Genomic DNA, 23618 nt, shown 5'->3' with positions numbered 1-23618 from the left:
AGCAGTCGGGACCAGTTCATCACTGTGTGGGTGTAACCCAAACTGTGTATTCTACACCCTCTATGTCATTTCCCAGGAACTGTTAACAATAGACCATTTGCAGCTGCTGCCCAGAGTACACCTGACCCCTCAGGCTATCAGATGGGTGTTAAAAAGCCTGTGAGATAGGAGGATATTCCTATCCTCACACCAATGACTCAGGTGTGATGGCTTTCCTCTGGGGGAGAGTCAGTCATAACCCCTCTGTCACAGCCTGAGAGATTATGTCTGCTAATGGGCCATCAAGAATTCCAAAAATATCTCACGACTCACAATCATCCATTGTGGAACTCCCCGCCCTGAGGGAGGTACTTAGCATTCCCACTCAAACCTGAGGGTATATAATCTTGGGGGTTTGGGGCTTCTGAGGCCCACTCGTTGGACCTAGAGGAGGACCAGAACCTCAAGAGGACTGTAACCACCACTCTCACCAACAGGTTTTTCTCCCCTTTTACTTTGGACTCAGGAGGACCACGTGGGGCTCAACACAGGGGCCAATGAGCATCATTCTGTTTGTACCCCAGGGTGCTGGGTTATACATCTGGGGTTTGTGGGTTAAAACCAATAGTTTGTCCATATAATTGTATTTATTGTATTATTGTTATTAAATTGCGACTCTGCCTTATAATCTCTTTTGAGTTGGGTTCATTTTTCCTGCTGGTTTACCTTTAAACCAGCACATCAGGGGGGAAAAAAAAAAAAAAAGTATAGAAAAGATGGAAGGATTTCTTAGTTTCAGAACTCACTTTGCAGTGGGTAGCTATAAACTCTCTTTTGAAATTTTTCCATTTTTATTAACATGCCTACCACTCATTAAAATCAACAAAAAGCAGTGAAAAAGCTCTCTTTAATCTCCTAGTTAAGAGATGTATGTAGAAAGAAGGACTTCACGGTTTCTTCTCCTGCTCTTCTGAGTGCTTTACACTTGAGAGTGTGTCGTGGAAGATTGACTCTTCTGCAACACATCCTGGAGTTTTAAGTGGCAGATAAAGAACTACTGGTGAAATTTTAAGGTTTGAGTTTAAGCAATATGCATCTGGTCTGTTAAACTGCAGTAAACAAAAAGATGATGAATTCTTCAGACCATGTGTTAATCTAAGTCCAGCTGCATATGATTTCATGGCATAGCAGCAAAATGCTCGGCCTTCTTTCTCTGAGAATGCTCAGACACACCTACTGGCTCTTCTTACCTTCCTGGTAGGAATAAGAAATGCCTAATGCGAAGAGAGAGAGTTTGACTGCAAAGGTACCTCTGAGGAGATGGCATCAGTCCTCTGTAGGTATTGGAAGGAACCGAACATTGGCATTCTATGTAAGCAAGGGAGGACCTTAAATTGCTAGGTAACAGGGACTGTTGACCATTCTTGGTCTTGCAGATTACAATTTGTGTATTTAGCAGTATATTTACTTTATGTTTCTGGTGATTGCCAAGAAAGAAAAAATTCATTTTAAGTAGACCAGAAAAATAAAAAAAAAACCACTCTCACCACTTAACTTTTAACATTTTTTTTCTTAATTTTTATTTTGCTTCACTAGAAAATGGGTTATTCTCCTTGCCCAGAGGGCCAATATTTTTGATTGCCACCTAGAATACTTTAAATTTCCATGCATGTTGCACTGAGAAATATCTACAGAGCTGTATTCAACTTCCTTTTCCAAAGTAATTTCTTATCACTTTTTGTGATACTACATTCCTTAGTTATTTTAAATATTTATAAATAAAGAGCTTTGTTAAGTGGTTTGTCTACCAACTGCTTATAAAATAATTTTTAATGTAAATTTCTATTGTTATTTTAAGATTATTTCTATTTAAATTCACACTTGAAGGTGTAAAGTACTGAGTTTAACATGAACCTAGCAAAAGCTCTGTTTTTTTAAACCAACTATATATTATGGTTTCTTAGTTCCAAAAGTAATCATGTGGTAAACCTGTCTCCCACTAGTCATTCGTTTTTCACTTCCAATACTCATTTTCTTTTGCATGAGAGACACATCTTTGATTAATCCTCTGCAGTTATTTGGTAACTTTTAAATACAGGTTTTGTACGTCCTTGTAAATCTCCTATATGGTAAAAACTGAATCAAGCTGTGTGAATAGATTCATAACAGTTTTTTTTCTTGAAACATTCATTTTATATAAAAGTTAAACTAAAGTAACAGTAGTTTGGGTATGGGGTGGTGGTGTGTTTTTGTTTGGTTTTGTTGCTTTGCATTATTTGGTTTTTGTTTAGGTTTTGTTTGTTGTTCTTTGTTTTGTTTATAATTTACATTTATGAACTATGAAACACATGGTACAAGTCACAGACCAATACTGTCAAATCAGCTTTTACCCTAAAAATGGAGGTATATTTTACAGCAAAGTGGTAAACAAATTACATTTTTAAGGTAGTTCAGTGTTCCAAGTATTATACTGCATAATGTATTCTTTTGAATTAAGTATGCAGTTATTGACTTATGTTAGAAAAGTACTCGATTTACCTGAATAATGAAAAATATAAAATAAGAAATATTTGCTTCAGGGAAATATCATTAATGAGAACTCTCTATCAACCTGACATAGATCCATAATTAATGGAGATACAATAAATAAGTTTAGAAGAATCTAAAGAGCTTGTTACACCACGGTCCAGAAGTTCCAAGCTCTTACCGGGTGTACCCTTTAATTTTAGACTTCAAGAGATTTTTGCCCACATGAACCCTTACAAAGTCTTTGATTCTTTGATACGTTGAGCTCACATACAGAGAAAAACTACACCTTTTTCTCGAAGAGATTTCTTTTAATTTGGTCAGAAAATAGGTGTTTTGTCAGAAAAGGTTTTACAGAAATAACACGCAACTTCCCAAAAATATTACAACAGATTACTGAGACTAGCAAACACTCCTATAGTAAGGGAACCTTTGCTACACCCAGCAAACACAAACTTAAGTAAAATACAGAAAACAGGTATTTAAATTGCCCACAAGAGGAGAGAAAGAGAGATTGAGAGAAAGAGAGAGACATATTTACCACTCTGTAGGTCACATGTTGACAGGTAAGGAGGGCAGAGGCAGAAAAGATAAAATGACCATGTGCATGTCTGTTTATAGACTCTGGCTATTGTGGCTGCTCCCCTTAGGTGGAGCTTTTGGCTCCCTGCCATTCACTGTCCCCTCAGCCAAAGTGAGGGGTGCCACAAGCCACAAGTGAGGGCTGCCACAGTGAGGCTCCAGGGGATGTGGTGTGTGTGGGCCACCAGGCGGACCTTGAGAGACCAGCCGCATGGCTGTCCCTGCCATGTGCTCTTCATGGGCACAGCCATGTTGGCTCCAGGTCCTATCAGAAACTTGTACCTTTCTAGAATGACAGGTTGAGAGTGCCCTAAAGAATCTCAAAAAAATACTTGTATTTAGAAAATTAAATCAAGCCTAGCTCCAAGCCTGTCTTAGGCACACAGCTCATATGGAGTTGTCTAAAGGTTGATATCTTAATCTGGAACTGATTCCTGAACTGTCTTCAGTTATAACCCAGTGCTACTATGAGAAGGAGACATTTTGGCATTCTTTCTACCCTCTGACTCTTATTTTAAAATAGACTGATTGAGGAAAATCACTGAAAAACTTAAATCATTATTTGATCAGATTACCTGCAGTCAACCAGACTGCAGAACTGAAATGGAAAAGGTAAACTGGTTTTAAAAATGTAAGTAATTCCTGAAAACATGTTGGGTATGGAAATTCCAATATCAATGTAAGATGCTTTGGCAACTCACCACAATTTCGCTGCAAGAACAATGAACTCTGGGAACTAACCTAAAGACTAGATTATACTTGTGCATGTGCTGACTCCATTTCTACAAAGCATAAAGTCAAGCATTCAGGAAAAAAATCATATTTAATTGAATATAAAACATTAGGCATTTGTTGTACATTCATTATGGTATAACGAATGTTTCTGTATTTTTTCAAAATCTTGTTTACATTTGAAGGAGCTGATATTGCAGGAATTGGTGCAAAATATGATACAGAATCTGAACCCAAAACAGATCTGATAAATTGTCAAACGTGGCTGCAAAATGCAAAGTGACAGTGACTGGTGTCTTGGGAGAATGTGCATGTATATAGATATATATATATCTTTACACACTAAAAAAAAAAAATCTACCTGAAGTACTAGGACAATTCTAGTCCTTCAGTGAGAGTTGAATCTTATTATTTTTCCCACCAAATACATTACATTTATTTGTGCAGTAATTTTGGGGTCAATTCAGAAGCATATATATGGCTTTTTAAAAGCAGGGGGCTTATGATAATTCAAAAAATGTTTCTGTACCTACTGATAATGAAAGGACCCATCTGGTGCTAATGATGTTGACTTTGTAAAGACAGTGTTCTGTTTCATATTCTTCATTTTTTTACACATAGTAATTTTGATGAGATGACCCTACCTTGAGAATCCATGTGGCCAATACAATGCAGAAGCTGAAGTCAAACTCAGTTTTATCACAGATTTATTAAGTATTGCTCACATTTAGAAAGAATTGATTCAGTTCATTAATGGTCAAAGGAGTAGAATTCTCATTGCAGGTATGGATTTAAGTTTGGATTACCTACGTGGAATGAAAGAATAATGCATGTTATGGCAAGAAAAACTATTGATATTAGTATGGGTATGACTGCGCAAAGATATCAAACTCAAGGGAAAAAGAGGAACTAATTTGAGCAGTGACAAAGTTCTTCGTGTAGAAATGGCTGTTACCAATATGAACATTTTTCAGAAAAATATACTTCAAATATTCCTTATAACTGCTAAAGATGCATTTAATTCCATATTTAGTACTGTGATATTTTATTCAGAGAGTAGTGTTGCTCATTTGAATGGTGGTACTTCTTGTCTTTATGGTTTTTTTCTTATTCTAACACGTGGACTGCATTAGCACTTAAGATAAAACCTTGCTACCAAGAGGCAGCATCAGCAAATCAGGTAAATGAAGGATACGTTTGGGCAATTAAATATGATGACATGAGATTTCACACGTACATACTCTTCAAAATCTAAGAAAATTTTTATTTCCATCATAGGTAGAACTTTCAGACACCTCTGTCTCCCTCTGTGTATTCCTACTTATCTTTTTCATAGTTCATATGCGTAGTGCAAGTCTATGCAAAAAGGACACTTCTTGCCAGGCAAAAGGAACTCAAGAATGGAGTTTATATGAATAAACATTAACTGGGAAATTTTACTGCCAGAGGTAACCTAATCCTAGAGGTAGGCTTCAGGTTACACAGAGATTTCTCCCAGCCTGACAGGTGTGATATCGCTACAGTTTTGTGTTTCCAGATCCAATCAATAGTGAGGCTGAGCACGTGTCCCCAGTAGGCAGGATTGTGTGCACTTGTACACATGTGCATGGGCACACTGTACCCTACACATAGTCAATCAGTCACAGAGGTCAACACAGACAGAGACTCATGCTTTCACTAACACTCACATGAACACACACAGTGCTGCATTTTCCCATGCTTACTCCTCCTGGATCTACCAGGATCATTTACTTGCCTTTGGTCCTTCTCATAAACTTCTCATAGTAAGTTTTACTTAGTAACCAAATGCTCTTCCCTTGCATCCTGTAGCAAGTCCTCTACTTCTGTAGGCAACCACACCATCTACTTTATATGACTTTCATGAGAGAGTTTCTTTCACTGACACTGAAGAAAGGGTTTCAAGGAAATGGAGCTAGATTTTTCTAGGCCAAGCAACAGGGCAAGAGGCAATGGGCAGAAACTGATGCACAGGAAGTTCTACCTGAATATGAGGAAGAACTTCTTTACTGTACAGGTGACTGAGCACTGGAACAAATTACCCAGAGAGGTTGTGGAGTCATCCTCAATGCAGATATTTAAGAACTGTCAGGACACAATCATGTACAATGTGCTCTAGGATGACTGGTTGAGCAGGAATATGTGACCAGGTGACCCCATTGTGGTCCCTTTCAATCTGATGCGTTCTGTGATTCTTAGTGAGTTTCCCATCAACAACAATGATGAAATTGTCCTCCTTTGGTAGCTTTAGGATAGTCAGTTTAGTGAGTGACATTTTCACCAGTGATATTATTAGGGTTCTTCCACGAATCTTTGCATTTATCATGATTGACTTTTAATCACATAGTCTAACACTTTTAGATGTACATACAGCATATCAATGTAATTGCCCTTCTTCCTTATCTTCTACTGTTTTTCCATCTAAATCGGAGTCTGCAGGCAAGTAACTGCAGGGAATATATTTGTGTTTGTCAATCTCAAGGTGCAGATTTGCAAAGCTGCTGCCTAGCTCTCTTACATACGCTCTCTCATTACATTGGTCACTTAAATGAGGTTAAAGTGTCAGCCTTGCTGAGATACTGAGAATGTAAGACTGCAGTGGACACAATTCAACTCCACTGTCCTCAACTCTGTTTCTCTGCCATTCTCTGCTATTCTCACAGAGATGAATAGACAAGAAAATTTAAGGTAAATTAAAACTCCCACTGTTGAGAAATACACTGTTCACCTGAAGAGATGTTTATTCAAGAGGCTACTACATTCCAAAGTCACGTTTCAGACACAATGATGCTGATATGCCAAATGCCAGTAGTGGAACTGTGCAGAAATAACTGGTTCATGAAAATTAAATTTTCTGTGGAAGCCTTTTTTGCGTTTTAAAAAGAGAGTCAAAAGAGTTCTTTTCCTCCTGGAGTGTCTGGCCATGGAGATTACATCATAACAGCCTCCCCAAAAATATGCAGAAAATGTTGAATTCAGATTGTAGGTTAATGCTTGGGCTTGACGATCTTAGAAATCTTTCTCAAGGATTCTGTGATTCTATATGACCTTCTGTATAGTAAATCATTTTTTTTGTTGTTGGATCAAGTATGTTTTATTTTCCTTTTTCATAAAAAGATTTTTAGCTTTTAAGGTCTCTTCTGCAAACAATGTTAGGGAAATATCACTCACTTTTATTTAATTCTGAGAATTTCAATAAAGCATACAGAACATTAATATTTAAACTCACTTACTAAATTATTTTTTCCATGGTAGTATTTGTTCAGTTTTATGACTTACTGAAGTGCAATACATTCTTGCAGGGCTCTAAGAAGAATTAAGAACTCCTGTCTGACACTGTAGAGAGAGTTCATTCAAACTCATACTCAGTAGGAAAGGAGCCCCACAGGATACCAAAGAAAGAAAGTAAGTGAAGATCAGACCTTAGCTGAAAGTATGAAGGCAGACCTTGGAAGTCACTCCAAAATTATTTTTTGGTAGCTCTGGCTTTGGACATTCAAATTGCTGTTCCATTGACTTAAATTATTATCATTAAAAAACAGACTAAATAGTTTTTATATTCATGCATAGTTTTTGTTATTGTTTTAGGTAATCAATATTGCACTACTTAAAGGCATATACATTTCCTTACAGGTATATGATGATTTTACATTCCCAAGTGTCATATTATGATATCTATTCTCAAAATTACTTCATTGAAATCACTGAAATCCTATCAATATAGGCAGAGATTTCAGAAACAAAAGAGAGAAAATAATTTATTTTCTGATATTTCTGACTGTACAGATTTGTAGTTCAGAAAATGGATAAATTACATGACCCTGTGGCTCTTCATTCTTCTTGTCCCAGACACAGAGGAAAGTATCCTAGATACTACTGCCAAAGCTAACTAAGTCCAAAAATAGTTGTTTGCTACACACTCTCTTCAGAGATTTTGAAATTATTAAATAAAAGTAAGATAGTGTGCAGCAATGCACTTGTTCCTCTTAGGGATAAATATTAGCAATAATATTCTAGTAATGAGGTTAGAAAGAGTCAGTTCCTTTGTAACGATCACTATCATTACTGCATGGCCTATGGCAGAAAAATCAGAAACAGTTGCGTCAGCATCCATCAAAATTACTGATCTCTGTCAATATGAACTTGCCACCGGCTGCTGCAAGAGAGGAGCCCTGAAGAAAAGGTACAAGGACTCCCTGAAACAACATCTCAGCCTTGGCCATATTGATCGTCATAACTGGTCTAACTCTGGCCTCCAACCGGGAGGTCTGGAGACACACCATCTATAATGCTGCTGTCTCCTTTGAGAACACACGCAGGATCACTCTTGAGAAGAAAAGACAACGCAGAAAGAACCGTGTCTTGCAGAATACACCATCTAAGGAGTCTTTCTGCTGTGCCTTTTGCAATCGGATATGTCTATCTCGTATTGGCCTCATTAGCCACCAGCATGCTTGTAACAAATGTGGATAGAGCCTTCCTAAATATTCATTCGTGAAGCCTAGCCATGATCAACATGAACACACTATGTTAAGATGTTGTCATGTTAGCATATCACACATGACTGAGAAAATGGTCTTAACTAATTTATGGTCTTAACTAATACAGGAGCTACTGAGAAATTCCTAGAGTTCCCAGCTTTTGCACCACAGAATATCTTGACACTCTTGCAGCAAAGCTGAATGTTACACTGTCTGCAGGAATATATGTTGTGTTTACTGAGAAATTCGTGTCACTGCAATCATGAGTGTTTACTTGATGTGCAGGTTTTATCGGAAAACTGGAAAAGCATCCTGTGGTGTTTCTGCAGAAATTTGCTTTCATTTTCAAAGGAGCTCTGCTATTGATAATTAATCTTTGTGGTTACAGTTAAATAATATGGGCTAATCCAGTACCATTTGAAGTCAGAGTGCTGATATTGCCACTGAAATAAGGAAGCACTTGTTAACAAGTAGTTTGACTTCTTATCTTTATGAGTGTACCATTATCCCTAAAATTACTCCGCTCATACATTCACCTCTATAGCTGTGGACCCAACTGTAATTCACTTGAGATATTCATGGCCCCCTGCTGATTAATTTGAAATCCTTTACATTTCTTCATTTCTATCATTTGCATGTCATTTGCCAAGTGTCTTTTACCCTACTAGTTCCTATGGGTTATTGTAGCACTTGGCATCATGCGTGATACTAAAAGAAGTATGTTAGAGGTTTCTTCCTGATTTGTGATTTCACAAAGATGTATGTTTCCTAATTTTCCTCTTTTTTTCTATTTGTTTCTCATATTCCAGATTATATTTCCTTCTTGCCATATTCGCCTTCTCCTATTTTTTTTTTTAAATCTTTGAATCCAGTCTACAGGATAAGAGACTTACACCACCCATTCTGCTACAAGCTAAAATTAAAAAAAAAAAACAAACTAATACCTGAATAACCACAATAAAATTGGGAACTTTATAGACTCTTCATTTGTCTGGAAGCTAAAATGCATGTTTGATTACCTTGTAAGGTAAAACAGAGAACAATAAGGCAAAATATTCATGTTCATACCACTTAGTGATTTCTTTCATTCAAATACACATAAGCACAGGGCTGGATGAGCCTGTAAATAAAGTCTAACTTAAGAAAAGTTGCTCCCTGACTTAAAATTTCACATACACAAACTGAATAAAAATCATTAGAGAATTTCAGAGTGACAAAAGACTAAATACCAAAAGGAAATGAATCTATTTATTTATAAATAAGTGTAAAGTTTGAATCAATGCAAGAGGAATCAAAAGATTATGTCAGTTATTTATGAGATGGATGGAATTCTACAGTGAGAGAGATAGCATCAGGGAAGGAAATGAGGAAACTAGAAAACTGGAAAATTAACCACTCATCCCACAAACATTGAAAGTTAGTTATCACCATGAAGTCAGCAAAATCATGTATGGGATTAAGAGAAGGTATAAACAGAAAGGTTAACCAGCCTATATGAGATAAAAGTCAAAGCTTTCCTGATTTTCCTTTTCTCTGTTTCTTCTCTGCCACTGAACTGCAAATGCCCAGAATATGACTCATCCAGAATATATCATAGTTAAAAGATGCGTCAGGATTGGTTTTTTGCCATGTGCATAGTAAATTTAACTGCATCCATACTGCAGATTTGAAGTGCTGGTTCTCAGTTGTTACTTGTCAAGAATTTCCAGATGTATTCAGCTGTATGAGGTGCCAAACAGGCTGCAGGAGGGAAAAAGAAATCAGAAGTGAACAGACAAAGTAGTCAAGTAATCTCCAGCCAGGAAAAGTGATAAGCCTTGGAAAAAACCAGATGAATGTTCACTATTTCCTCTATTTTATAAGTTTTGAGTGAACTAATAGTAGTGCTAATTTTTAGAATCTCTCTGTCTTATTTGGCACATTTTTTGTTTTCTAGCCTCTACTCCTTAAAACTCTTTTTAAAAAAATAATGAAAGGTTTTTAAAATATATATTTAGCTTCTTGAGATTTTAATGGTACAACATTTATCTGAAGAGTTATAAGAATGTTTATGATTCTTCTAAACACATTTTAATAACATACATATTTTACGGCTTTTTTTCAAAATCTTGTCCAAATCAGATTTTGCAATAATTTTAATGGAACCTTAACAAATTCCCAAGATTACTTAAAACTGACTTTACAAAGGAAATTAACAAATTACCTATAAACATTCATTTTCAGTTGTTGAATTAGAATTGCTTCTTAAAGAGATAGAAATACAAGGCAAAAATAAATGAAATGTTTAGTTTCTTTACTTAAGAAGAAACTATATGAGTTAACAGAAAATGTTAAGTTTGGCAAGAAGCACAATACATTTTCTATTTAAATTAAATGAGGTAACCAGTGTATTCATACATTTTTAAACTGTCAAAGGTCATTTTCACTGCTTTTGGAACCTACAGGTACCTATTTGCTGTCAAGTACAGTATTTGTAAAAAGAGACAGAGGAGGCATTCAGCAGTTCTGATGTGCAGACAGAAAAATGAAGAACATTTTTACTATCTTCATCTCTTATATGAAATAAACCTCATAGTCCAGGGACCCTGCCCATGAACAGCCTGTGTTTGACAAGTCATACTTGCAGTATTACACTATGCTCCTGTTAGCATTATAACGAAAGTGCTATGCCATTTTGGAATTAATGTGTTTCCACAACAAAACCTTGATTAAAAACATGATTAGATATAATTTAGAGAGTAAATTACAGACTTTAGAAGTAGTTTAAACACTTGTTAAGGTGTTCAAAATGTAGATGGACTTGGTGGCCTTTTATACACAGAATTTAAAAGTAAAGTATCACTTTTCTTATTACTTTTTTCAAGATATGCAGATTACTTCTCTTTTATGAAAATCAAAATAAAGGAAATTCTTCATTCTTCATGAATTTTTTTTAAATTTCACAAATCAAAAAGTAAAGGTGCTGTAGGAGAAGGAGTGATATGGCCTTTCCTGTTCTTCATTACTAGGTACCCAGGATTGACTGACAAAGGGAAAACCCATTGCAACAAAAAACCCCATATATTGCTGAGTTCATGACCCACACAGATATCATTTGGCTTTCAATTCTGCCTCCTAATGCAGTGGGATGGCAGTCATACAAACCTCTGCTCCTAGGGGTTAAGTTCCTCTGTTTGTGCAACTCCTTTTTTTCTCTAGGTGTAATGCACCCTTCTATGTGATCATAGGACATATTCTGCCTGTAAACACATCAAGCCTTGCACTGATAATGGATAGTCTTTTTGTAAGGCCTGCTGATATCTAAGAAACAGGGAACTGCACTTCTAAGAGTTTCCAAAGATAAAGTAGAACTTTTCAACTTTCAACTTGCTTTAAATTTCTCTCAAGTTAACAACAACCATGACAATACCATTTGATGGTCTCTTTTAAATGAAGGTACTGATGACAATGTTGCACACCCCTGTAATTCTATAGCAATAATCTCACACAAGTGTTCACAGATGGGACTCTTCTTGACAAATTGCTAGGTATTCCAAGAACTGATAGACCTGTATCTAAACAACAACTCTTTCTTTCTTGACAAAGACAATAAGATCTGTCATTTTGGAATTTTCTGAGAGTTATGAGTTGACAAATTAAAAAAAAAATCAAAAAAATGCACAGACAAATAACCCTCTTCGCTACTTAGTTTATAATCATCTGACTGTTTTGTGATGTTTATTAAACTGGAAATACAAATTTCAACCCATTTCTGAAAGTCATTGCCAGGGACAGAAACAAGAGTATTTCAGCAGCAGTTATTGATCTGTGCTATTCATAAAGATAAGTGCTTTTCCATTTGTTCACATATATTATATGGGATTTGAAGCTTATTTCACATTCTCCAGCCGTTCTTTACTCTTATTTCTACCTTTACATTCATGTTTTTCTGTCAAAAATATATCTAAGTACAACTTAGATCCATTATGAACTCTTCTCTCTGAACATCTCATTCCTCTGAATCTTTCACTCCTTGAGAAGATGCAAGGTTGACTCTCAGTGTAACAAAATGTGCCACCTTACTGAGTCTGAAGTGAGCAGTGCAGAGCTGAATGAACACCATCTCACCTGGTCAATGCTGGTGAGTAGTACACAGGGGAGTTTTCTTACTGATTTCTTAATCAGATCCAGCAAGCCACCTGTTCCTCTTCTTGACCATCGGTTTTCTCGGGTTCTTTCACCTGCTCATCTAGCCACACACTCCTGAGACTGATAAATATTTACATGAATCTTCTGTTGAAGTTTACCTCTCTGCTGTGTGTTCAAGTTTGTTCACTTTGGTTTGATTTTCATGATCTGTGGTTTGTACCTCTTTCTATATATTCCCTTCATCTCTGCTGTACAGGCAGAGAATATGACAGCTCTGTAGACTGTACAGTTGGTGCCAGTAGTTGCTTGCCTTTTGTTAAAGTCCCCCATGCAGCAAGGACTAAGCTAGCAGACTAAGCTAGCACTGGAACTAATCAGCAGGCAGTATGGTGAGAAAGGAAAAGATTGTGAGATACTGATCTCTCAGGAATATCAAAACTTATGTACCAACCTAAGGAACAATGATAATTAGTCCTTCTCTTGTCCATTTCCTTTCTAGGTCAGAAAAAGCTGATTTCTTAAGCTAGAGGGAGTGGAAAAGAAGTCCACCAGAATTTATGGAGAAGTGACTCAAACATGAAGGATATAGGAAATGGATTTTCCTCATTACTGAAGATGTGTTGTAGTTTGTTAGCTTGCCACTTCTTTCCTTCCACAGGCACAGTAAAAAGATTCTTTTTAATATGTAAAGAAACAGAGATTTCTTTGAGATTCAGATTAATAATTTATTTCCAATCTTATCAAATAATTAAGTTAAGAATGATTGTCCCACTTTTAAAGTTGGAATACTGAGATTTATGGAAAGTAAAGCATAATTCAGTGTTTAAGAAATATATCAGTAAAAGGCAATTTGGTTGATCTAAATCTCTTCAATCTTAAAATACAGGATTTCAGCTGTTGAATAACTCTAATAAGCAAATAAAAAATACTTAAAAAGATTCTGAGATTTTTGTAGGTCATTCAGAATGTCTGCTCTTTTGTGCTTTTATAACTTTGAAACTTCTGAGGGGATTGTAGTTTCCTGTTGTTGTTTTGGCTTAGAAACAAGTAAAATGAATTTTCTTAATTGCTTCAGAACTGAGAAGCTGCTTCTTTCCTCCAAATTATTTCCTTTACTGAGCAGTCCTTATTTACATCTCCTTGTACGCGTTGTTTCAGGAAAGACATATTTATTATGAAGTGTTATAGGATTTCAGAAGCTCCGCATTTCCATAAGAATTCTGTGACTTGTTAATTGTGAGCATGCGTGGATATTGGTCCCTTGACCAGGAATTCATGAACTGGTCCAATAACTTTCAATTACATTCTGAAGTTTTGAAGTTTTACCTCTAAGATCATGGAAAGTTTAGAGGCATTTCTACTGTTAATTTTTAATGAGGATTCAAGTTCTTAATTTCTTTATTGTTTCTGAAAATTTTTACAAAATGTTTTCATTTAACTACTATGCTGTAGTATATTGTACTTTTGATATCATACAGAAATTTACTTCATTTAATATCATAAAGACACCAAAGGTGTAAGCACAGAAAAAAGCATATAGACATAAAAATACATGTCCCTGTCTTTTGTTGTGTACTCCTGTGATGCTGAGATATGGATCCAAATTCTGGGGTTCAGGTGTCATTTTTATTTACAGAGGGATAACTTCATGCTGAGTACTTAAACCACAAGATCTTTACAGGACTACAGGACTACTGCAAAGGTTTATCTTCCTCTCTTGAGTCTCCTTAATCCCATTCTGGAGTTTAAATACTTCCATAATCCCTTACTTTTGAGTGAAGATGTCATTATCAAAGATGTCAGTTTTTCACTAATCCTCATTCTGAGTGGACACACTGCTGCATAAACAAGATTCTTTTAACCTGGCTAACAAGAGATATTCGTGTCCAGCCGCTGCCTCTGCTCTTCCATGGTCTTTATTTCCCAAAGTGCCAGGAACCAACAGACTGCTGAGAATCATTTAAGCTTTTTCTTTTCTTTTTTTCCCCTTAGTCTTTATTTATGAGAAGACACTAGAAATATACAAGGAATTAAAGCTTTGAAGAGAAATTTTTTATTCATGCAGAAAGGGCCCTGTAAAAAGTACAATTGCAGAAGATGACAAAGAATAAAACTTAGCTCTTAAAAGTGTCACATCTTTCTAAGACTCTTGTTTTCAACTGCTGTTGTGGGCTTTTGAATCAATATACAATTTTTGAACTTGCTTTTAGCTGAAAGCTATTTCAAGGATCCTCTTTTCAATCAGCATCCTACAAAGGTAGAAGTGTTTACTTTTTACTTGTATTGTTGTATTTTAAGAAGAGAAACCCAATTCTAAAACTTGAATGAAAGACAAACCCTTATCTTTTAGCACTTGCACAATAGATGCTTATACAAAACTCAGATGGTTGACTTTTTATTGTTAAAAGATGACATTAACCATGCCAAGACACACGGAGAAAGTCATTCTATTTGGGTCTCACTACATCAGTTTGATACTAGCAAGGCTCAATTTTTTTTTTTTGTTCTTGGAGGCTCAAGACACCTTTTTTCCCAACTAGTTCTTTAATTTTGTGTACTGTGATAAACCAGTTTGAAATTAAACTAATATTCTATTTCTGGAAGCTCTTAGAACTGAGATAGTTGTATTTTAATGCTATTTGCTAACCAGTTAATTGCCAATTAAAGTTTGATAATTTTTTCCTTTGATGTCTTATATCACCGTGTAAGGAAATACAGGTAAATAAAGCAATGACAATTCAAGACTAGAAAACTACTTTCTTCATTTCAAGTATATGGCATCATCATGACATCTTCCTAACTGCTCTTGAGTGTTCTCATTTGATTCTTTACTTTTTTCTTAAAAGAGAAGCCCTCCAATGTCATTCATAATTCAGTTTTGGTGCTTGCTTTCTTCGGTCAAATGAACTGATCAACTGCCATAAAATTTCCATTCTTATAAAAGAAACATTTGTACATAACCATTTTGAATGATGTTTTAAGACGGTACAATTTACATATCATGTCCTAGAGAAAATATCTATTTCATGCTCAGCACTTAAATGTGCCATTTCACTGTAGCTTTGCTAAATACAGTAATATTTTAACAGTATTTACTGTAAGTGGATCACTGTTAATCTGAATATTATTACCAATAAGAAGTCAGATAGTAAACCATCCTCAAAGAATCGTACAAAAATCCTGTCCTTCAGTTGTACTATTTATACAGTAAAATTATTTATAGTATTACACTATTTATAGTAGTACTAATTGTACTATTGCAGATCCTGCACAATAGCTGACTTGTGTACCCCATCAAAATACCTACTTATTAAATACTGTCTTTCATCTCTCAAAGCCTTGAAAGTGCTCCAGTGGGGCAAACTAATCCCAGTAAAGTGCCATAATGTTTTGCTAGTAGAAAATGGGAGGGACAAATTTCAGGACTGAAAGATCCTTAGGAAGGAGATTGAAACTTTGGGTGAGCAAGAATAATACTCTTTTACACAGTTTTCAAATGTGAACAGATGGTGTGATATTGGACGTGCCTAGCTTAGGAAGTGCTGTGAAGATAACTTGTACTCTAAATGGAATGCTACTTAACAGGGATGTAAACAGAAAAATCAGTAGGAAGGTAAGGTGTGAGGAAAATATTGTATTTCACTGATACTGCTCCTTACAGAAACCTTAAACCACTAGATTTATTTTGTGTGTTGCCTTTTTATGTTTAGCAACAGTTCATTTCACCACATCAGTAAGCCTGTACTGCCATTATGCTATCAAACATCGTATTAGTGCTCTACTGAAGCACTTAAAGTGTAGCACTACTGCAAGATGCACTGTTTTCTGGTGATGAGTTTTATAAAGCAACCTTACAAGCCTCTGTGATAGCATTTGTCTTTGCATCTTGAGTATAAGACTAAAGAGATTTGATGCACTGTGTCTTGTTACGTCTGATTCTGTCAGCGTATGGCTTTGTGTGGCTCAAAGTGATGTGATGTGATGTGAGCTGTAATGCATCAAAGAGACTCAAAGTTTCTTTCACATCCTGAATAATGGTAGAAACTTTTGCTACAAAACTAATGTCATGTAACATTACATATGCAATGGAATAACATTGCAGAAGAATTACAATGCCTAGGTATGGGAAGGATGAAATGGATACAGGGGAAAGGGTGAAATCTGCTTTTTGGATACATACAGCAATTTAAAAAGAACTCATAAGATAATGAACATCTAACATCTCTAGAAAATTCTTGTATATGAGCAATGATACCTGTTCCAAAAGCACCTTGTTGAAAGTTTAAAAGTTAACCGAAAAAAAAATTACAAATAAGTTTTGGATTTTTTACTGGAAAACCTACAAGATTGTAAACTCATTTAAAGGCAAGTAGGCACTTGTGGGTGAGAGAAATAATCCTCTGTGTGTGTGTTTGTGGGAGAGAGAGAGGAATGGGGGAGGCAGGGTGGGGAACAGAGGGAGAGTGAGATGCGCATTGAGACAGACAACTGAATGGTTAGTGGGATAAATACCTGTAATTTCATGTTGTCCTGCACAAGAGCCATGCATCCTACATCTTTAAGATACCTAAACAGATGCTAGATGTTACAAGAAATATGTTGAGATGACTCATTCATAGACAACTAGTTCCTAAAACAATTTGATATACCTGAATTAGAAGATGTCTTCTAGACTTCAAGTTTCCCTTTTTCATTTCCCCATCTCTGAAATAAGCATAATAGTGTGCTACCTCACGAGATGTGATGAAATGAACATTTGATCAGAACTCCAGTATCTCAGAAATTAAAGCCACATGGATAACAACATATGTCCGTCATGCAAATGTTTTTTGAACATCAAAAGGCAGCAGCTCTGTAAATCTTATGCACAGATTAGAAGGCTTATTTGAAAATCTTTGCTATAAAAAGGCAGCTTATTGTGGAATACATTGAGAACTAATGGTGGCTGCTACCAAGAAAATATTTGATCCAAAATCCATCACTGTCTTCATTAATGCCATCAGGTGTTCCAGATACTGTGTTTCAAGCACGGTGCAAATATCTTTTAAAGCAGAGAAGGAAGCAGCTAGGATTTTGGACGTATGGCAAATCGGTAGTAAATAGAAGGATATGCCTATTAAAAGGGAAACATGGTCTAGGGAAGGAGTCATGATTAAGTCCTGAGAGGAAGCATTGAAATGGGACTTCTAGAAAACAGAGATGAAGTGTAAGTAATTTTTGGGGATCTTTTTACTTCTACTAAACAGAAAAAAAAATGCATATTTTTGTCATAAATAGAACCAGTAGTAAACTTACTATAAATTATTGATTTCTCCTAATAACAACAATACTTCTTGAAGGAAGATACACATCTTTGTCAACTCTTTAGGTGTACAAATGTAACAAAGTTTTACTGAACTACATTATTTCAATTTTAGATTATAGAACACAACAAATAACTGCTAATTAAAAAAAATTTGTGAGTTATCTTCCTACAAGCCTGAGAAGGGAAAGAAATTATAGTATTTGATTGTGAAGTACATATACATACATGCGTACATTCTGAAAAAATCATCAATCACCTCGTGAACTAGTGAGCTGTATGAACAAGCTGTTAATTTTTCCACACAAGGCAAAATCTTTTTTCCATAATTTTTAATGGGTTAGAAGGTAATACTTGCCTGCATACAAGCTAGAAATATTGAAAAGCTTTTCTTACAAAATATGTTTTGCATCTGTACTGCAGCAATTAGAATTTTAAATGGAAGATTTGACAAAGAATTTTACAAGTGAGATATCAGTAAAGGATGAAATTTACAATTCTTGTTCCTAGACAAAGAAGTTAATATGACCTTCCTTATACTGGTGGTAGAAACTTAACTAGATCTCTTCCACCTTTCTCTCTGCAGGAATAATATCAATGGAAATTCCAACCCTGTGATATGGCAATTCTGCACTTTTTTAAAGCTAGTCTTATTGGTACTGTAGGTAGACAGAAAGGAAAATTCGGGTCACTTGAAAGTGGTATTGAAACGTGGTTTAAACAGGCACTGCTGAACCCAGCTTTTAGCTGTGGCTTGGTTTTGTCACTACTCATGTTGAAATCACCTGTCCTGTGTCTGTTTATTGTAGTATCATGCATATTACTACATACAACTCACAGAAAAATAAAAAAGTAGGTATAGCTTCATCTATAATAAGACAGAAAATATTGTTCCTTTTCCACTTTATTCTCTCAGTGTAAGTGCCTTGAACTAGAATAGAATAAATGTGAGTACTGAAACAAAAACAGGATATCTTTTCTGATACACAAAAAATATCCTGGCATACCTTAGTGCCATTCTTGGAAATAAGATCAAAAACTAACATATTTTTCTTAGATGGGTGGAATGATTTGTTTTCTCAGAAAGTACTTTTATTCATGGCAGAAGATAAATAAAGGAAAAAGCTAGATATCCAAACAAAGAAAAATGTAATCTTTGAGTGAGATGTAAGACATGATACTGGGATCCATGTGTTTCTTTCCTTGATCTCCTATATCACAAAACCTGACTAACATATAGAGTTCCAAGAACTGTTCTATGACTTTACAGTGTTACAGAGAACAGGATTCAGACAGATACAGATACAGAAATTCAGTAGTCACTGAGAAGGTAAAAGTTATGAAAATGAGCCTACTCAGAGGAATAACAACACACATACTGCCTTTTACAATGAAAAATAGCAATGTTTTATGATGGGAAGAAAGTAAAATGGTGATTTATATTCTACTAATCAGGAACAACAAAGTCAACTGTTGACACTTGGTTATCAGATGCATATGCAACACAAATCATTTTTTTTTACATTTGTGCCCACATTTTCTATAGTTTCAATTTATTGAACTATTTTGGGGCCTGGTATAGAACTGAGCCTCAGGAAAATAAATATAATAATATATGGAACTTCTTATCTTCAGTATGCATCTCATCATTCTCCCACCCCTTCAGATATGAAGCAGATCCACTATTTCCACTCATTATTTCAGTCTTGTAAAGGCTTTTGAGTGTCAGGTTGATTCATTAACCTTTGGTTTTTTGTTTTTCTATTTGTTTCTCTAGGTCACTCCTACTCTGGTCACCTCCCATTTCATTACTCATGATATAAGTTATTCTCAAAGTATATTTTTCTAAAATATTTTTCACCCTGACATTTTAAAAGCATGTCTTAAATCTGCCCAGTGTGATACTCAATAAATTTTCGATATAGTTAATAAATATCAACTGTGAGATTCAAACAACACCTTTTTGTGATTCAGATAGGAATGAATAAGAAATTCATAGGATTATAAATTATAAAAGGAGAAAAATGGGAAAACAATACAAATCTGACCATACTGACTGATTAGCAACTCTTTTGAATTCTTCATTTTATTACCTGCTTTAATACCTCTGATACAATTATTTTAACAATTTATTTTTTGTTCTTTATTCCAGTAACATCCTACCAATTAACTTTTCTAAAGGCAGTAGAGATGTCAAGACTAGCACTGACATAAGTGAAAGCAAAAGTGAACCTTTAGATTCACAGAAAATACACATTCTACTTGTATTTCTCTCTGCTGTTGAGAGGGCTAGACATTCCTATCAAAAGGACTTACTATTCTGGTAATCATATATATAAACAAAGACGAGACATAAAGTTTCATAACAGGTACAGTATTGAGCTGAAGTCAATTTAAGAAGCAACCCCGGGTGCATGTTTTCCCGCAGTATTAAGACATGCAGAAAATACATTCTCTAGTATTTCATGTTCATTTTTACCATCATCAGTATATCATTCATGGCTACATTCAGCAGCATGCCCTCAGAGTTGTTTTATATGCACTTCATTTATGTTTGCCATGACTTTTATTTAAGGACATTTCTAAGAACATTTTTATTAACTCTGTGCAGGTCATTATTCATCTTTGTTATATGGATGGCTTGCTAGTTATTTGGCAGCCTATATGTGATTTATTAGATGAATGTATGATGTTTAGAGCACCAGTTTTTCAAACTTGTCTGAATTGGAAGTGATTTTGAAGCTGTGATGTATATTGATTTGATTATTGTATTGTAAATATTTTCTTGCTTAATAGAGAGAGAACAGAATGCCCCTCCTGAAGTGTAACTACTTGAGGGAAAGGGTTTCTGCTAGTCATCAAATGGGACACATAAATCAGTATTATTTAATACAAAATCTATGGCTTGATTTAAAAAAAGGTAGACTTGAAGCTTTCTTTTTTAGCTGAGTATTTGAAGACCAAATGGATTTTTATTTATTTTAGCTTTTTATATTCTTTTTCGTCTCTGAAAATTCTGATTTTTGCATATTTGTATTACTTTCTTCCTCATATGTGACAGTAGATGAATTATATATACAGAGTTTTCACTGATAAAAGGATAGTTATTAATAGGAAGTGTGCTCTTACTGTAGTGTGTACTTTAAGTGAATTAAAGTCTGGGCATCTCTTTGCTTATTTTTCCTTTACTTCCTGTCTTTAAATAATCTTCATGCTGTAACACAATGATAATAAACTGATTACCACATGTTAATACAAGATAGTGCCCTGTCTCATAGACCTAAATAATGGGGTTTGTTATTTCTTTTTCTACTCCCCTTTTGTGACCCACATCTGTCTTTTTCCTTCTGTCCTAGGACATCTCACTTCTCAAAGTTTTGGAAACATGGATCCAGTCTTGGAATAGTCCTCAATGGATGAACTTAATAAAATGTCAAAAATACCATTTCATGTGGTCTTATACAATAGAGTAACATTAAAATAATTTCACTGATTCACTGTTTAAAGTTCCATTACATTAAAATTTTCAAACAATTTTCTTTACTTTCTTGGTTGGTTGGTACCTAAAAAAAGAATTCTTGTGGTCAAAGGTAGGGTAAGTCACATTATACTGCTCATTGGCTCACTTAAACTTCAGAACAGAATTCTGTCTTGAAAATTTTGCAGGACTCAATTTTCCAAACCAGGTCATAATCTTACGGAAATAATCAGGTCTGTGCTCATCTATCTCTTACATTGGCATCTCAAGTTGTTGTATAACATCTACAGAAGTTCATAAAATTTTTGTACTTCTCATTTTCTTCCATTTTCTGTTTGCGTTTGTTGCTGGGTCATCTTAACCTTTCTCTGCCTAAACGAAAAGGTTTTGTCCATTGCCCTGTTGTAGCTTTGTCCTCTGAAAATAAAATCCACTGCTTTATTTTTCGGAAAACCATTCCAGAAAGTTCATTTGTGAAATGAATAGTGAAAAGGTATTGATACTTGAAATCTAAGGAAGTTTAGATTTAGAAGTCAAAGGAGGGATCAGTTTACTATTTTTCATGTCCTATCACATTTGTGCTTCTCTGGTTGGATCAGGAGGTGATATCAGACAGTAGTGTGATCTTTATCTGTTTTTACTGGATTTGTCAGCATTGGGCTTTGCTTGGGATATTGTCACAAATAATGATTTTCCAGATTAGTCCTTTGTGCTTACTTTTCAGCATGAGGTTTTCAGGAACATGTAATTGTGTATATGAGTTTCTTAAGTAGTTTTGTAATAGTCTATGATTAGCTGTTTTAGTTAATTTTCTACTTGAAGTTGCATGAGTTTTTTTCTCAATTCTACAGAATAAGTTATTAGTTTGGATTTTCATTTGTTTGTTTGTTTTCTTGATAAAAGATGCTTTTAGAATCAGAAAATGCAGTGTGTTGTATGTTTTGAATCTTACTTCTGAAGCATCATAGTTTAGCATTAGTGTTCTGACAAATACTGGTATAGTGCTTTAAGTACGTCATTTTATAATGTTGACTTTCAACTTTGTTGGATCTCTTCCTGCACTGATAGTTCACACTGAGAGCTATCCCAAGGATTTACAGCATTCTGAGAAATGGTTATGTGTTCTGAAAAGTGACATGGCTGTCAATATGCAGTACATGGTAATACACAAACTTCAGAAAAAAGAGAAAGGTGTGAAATAACTGGTATGAACCCAAGTTGTCATATCTCTCACACCTGCAAGACATTAACAAGACTTAGAAGCACTTTCAGAGGGACACTGAGATTAACAGGAGACACTGTTCCAAAGAGTTTGAGATTTTAGTTCCAAGGTGTTTGGACAAGGGATAGAAAAAGGACAGATGTGCTTTTTCAACTACTGTAATCAGAGTTCTCTGAGGGCAAAGTTGGTAAGAATCATATGAAAGAGTACTTGTGGCTTACGCAGAAGTACTGTGTTGAACTACAGCTTACTAGGATGCAAAAAGAAGGGAAGTACACTAATTTTTTGGGATTTATTTTATTTTAGACAGGATTTTTCCAATTTTCTGCTCTATGGTTAGGAATCCATAAAACAACACTAGATTCTTCAAAAAAACCATAGGTTCTTCAGAAGGTAGGGTTTTTTTGTTTGTTTTGTTGTTGTTGTTGTTTTGGTCTTGGGGGGGGTTGGGTTTTTTTTTCTTGTCTCAGAGTTCTGATAATGGATCAAAATCAAGATTGCATTGCTCTTTATGACTACCTGAAAAGAGGTTGTATCAAGGTGGAGGTTGGTCTCTTCTCCCAAGTAATAAGCAACTGGACAAAAGGAGATGACCTCAAGTTTCCTAAGGGAAGTTCAGATTAGATATAAGGAAAAATTTCTTCACTGAAAGTGTAGTCAAACATTGGAACAATTGCCCAGAGAAGCTGTTGAGCTACCATCCCTGGACGTAATTAAAAGATGTGTAGATGTACTGCTTAGGTACATGATTTAGTGATGAACATGGCAGTGCTGGGTTAACAATTGGACTCAATGATTTAGGAGCATTTTCCAACCTAAACAACTGCATGATGTTATGTTTCTAATAAAAGCTTATCTCTTTGACTATCATATATCTGAAGTCAAATGTCAGATTTGTTATTATGGAGAGGTTAAACACATGGCAGGGCACTTACCTAGATGCATACACACAACATGGGAGAACCCTCTCAAAAAAACCACTTTCACTCCCTCTCCTCTTCCCGTCACAAAGGAGTGTCCATGTCCTGTTGTCCATGAGCTATCAGTATGCCAGGGGGTAGTATCATAAAGACCATGGATTTTGGATTTGCCTACCTATTCCTGCACAAGGTAAAAAAATACGTAATTTCACAGAGCAGCACTATTGCTACTTTGCTGCAATGCCTTTTA

Source organism: Pipra filicauda, unplaced genomic scaffold, assembly GCF_003945595.2.
Source record: "Pipra filicauda isolate LSUMZ 115617 unplaced genomic scaffold, ASM394559v2 scaffold67_size6003252_pilon, whole genome shotgun sequence".
NCBI classification, from domain to species: domain Eukaryota; kingdom Metazoa; phylum Chordata; class Aves; order Passeriformes; family Pipridae; genus Pipra; species Pipra filicauda.
The sequence above is the reverse complement of the archived record's forward strand: the minus strand, read 5'-3'. Positions refer to the sequence as shown.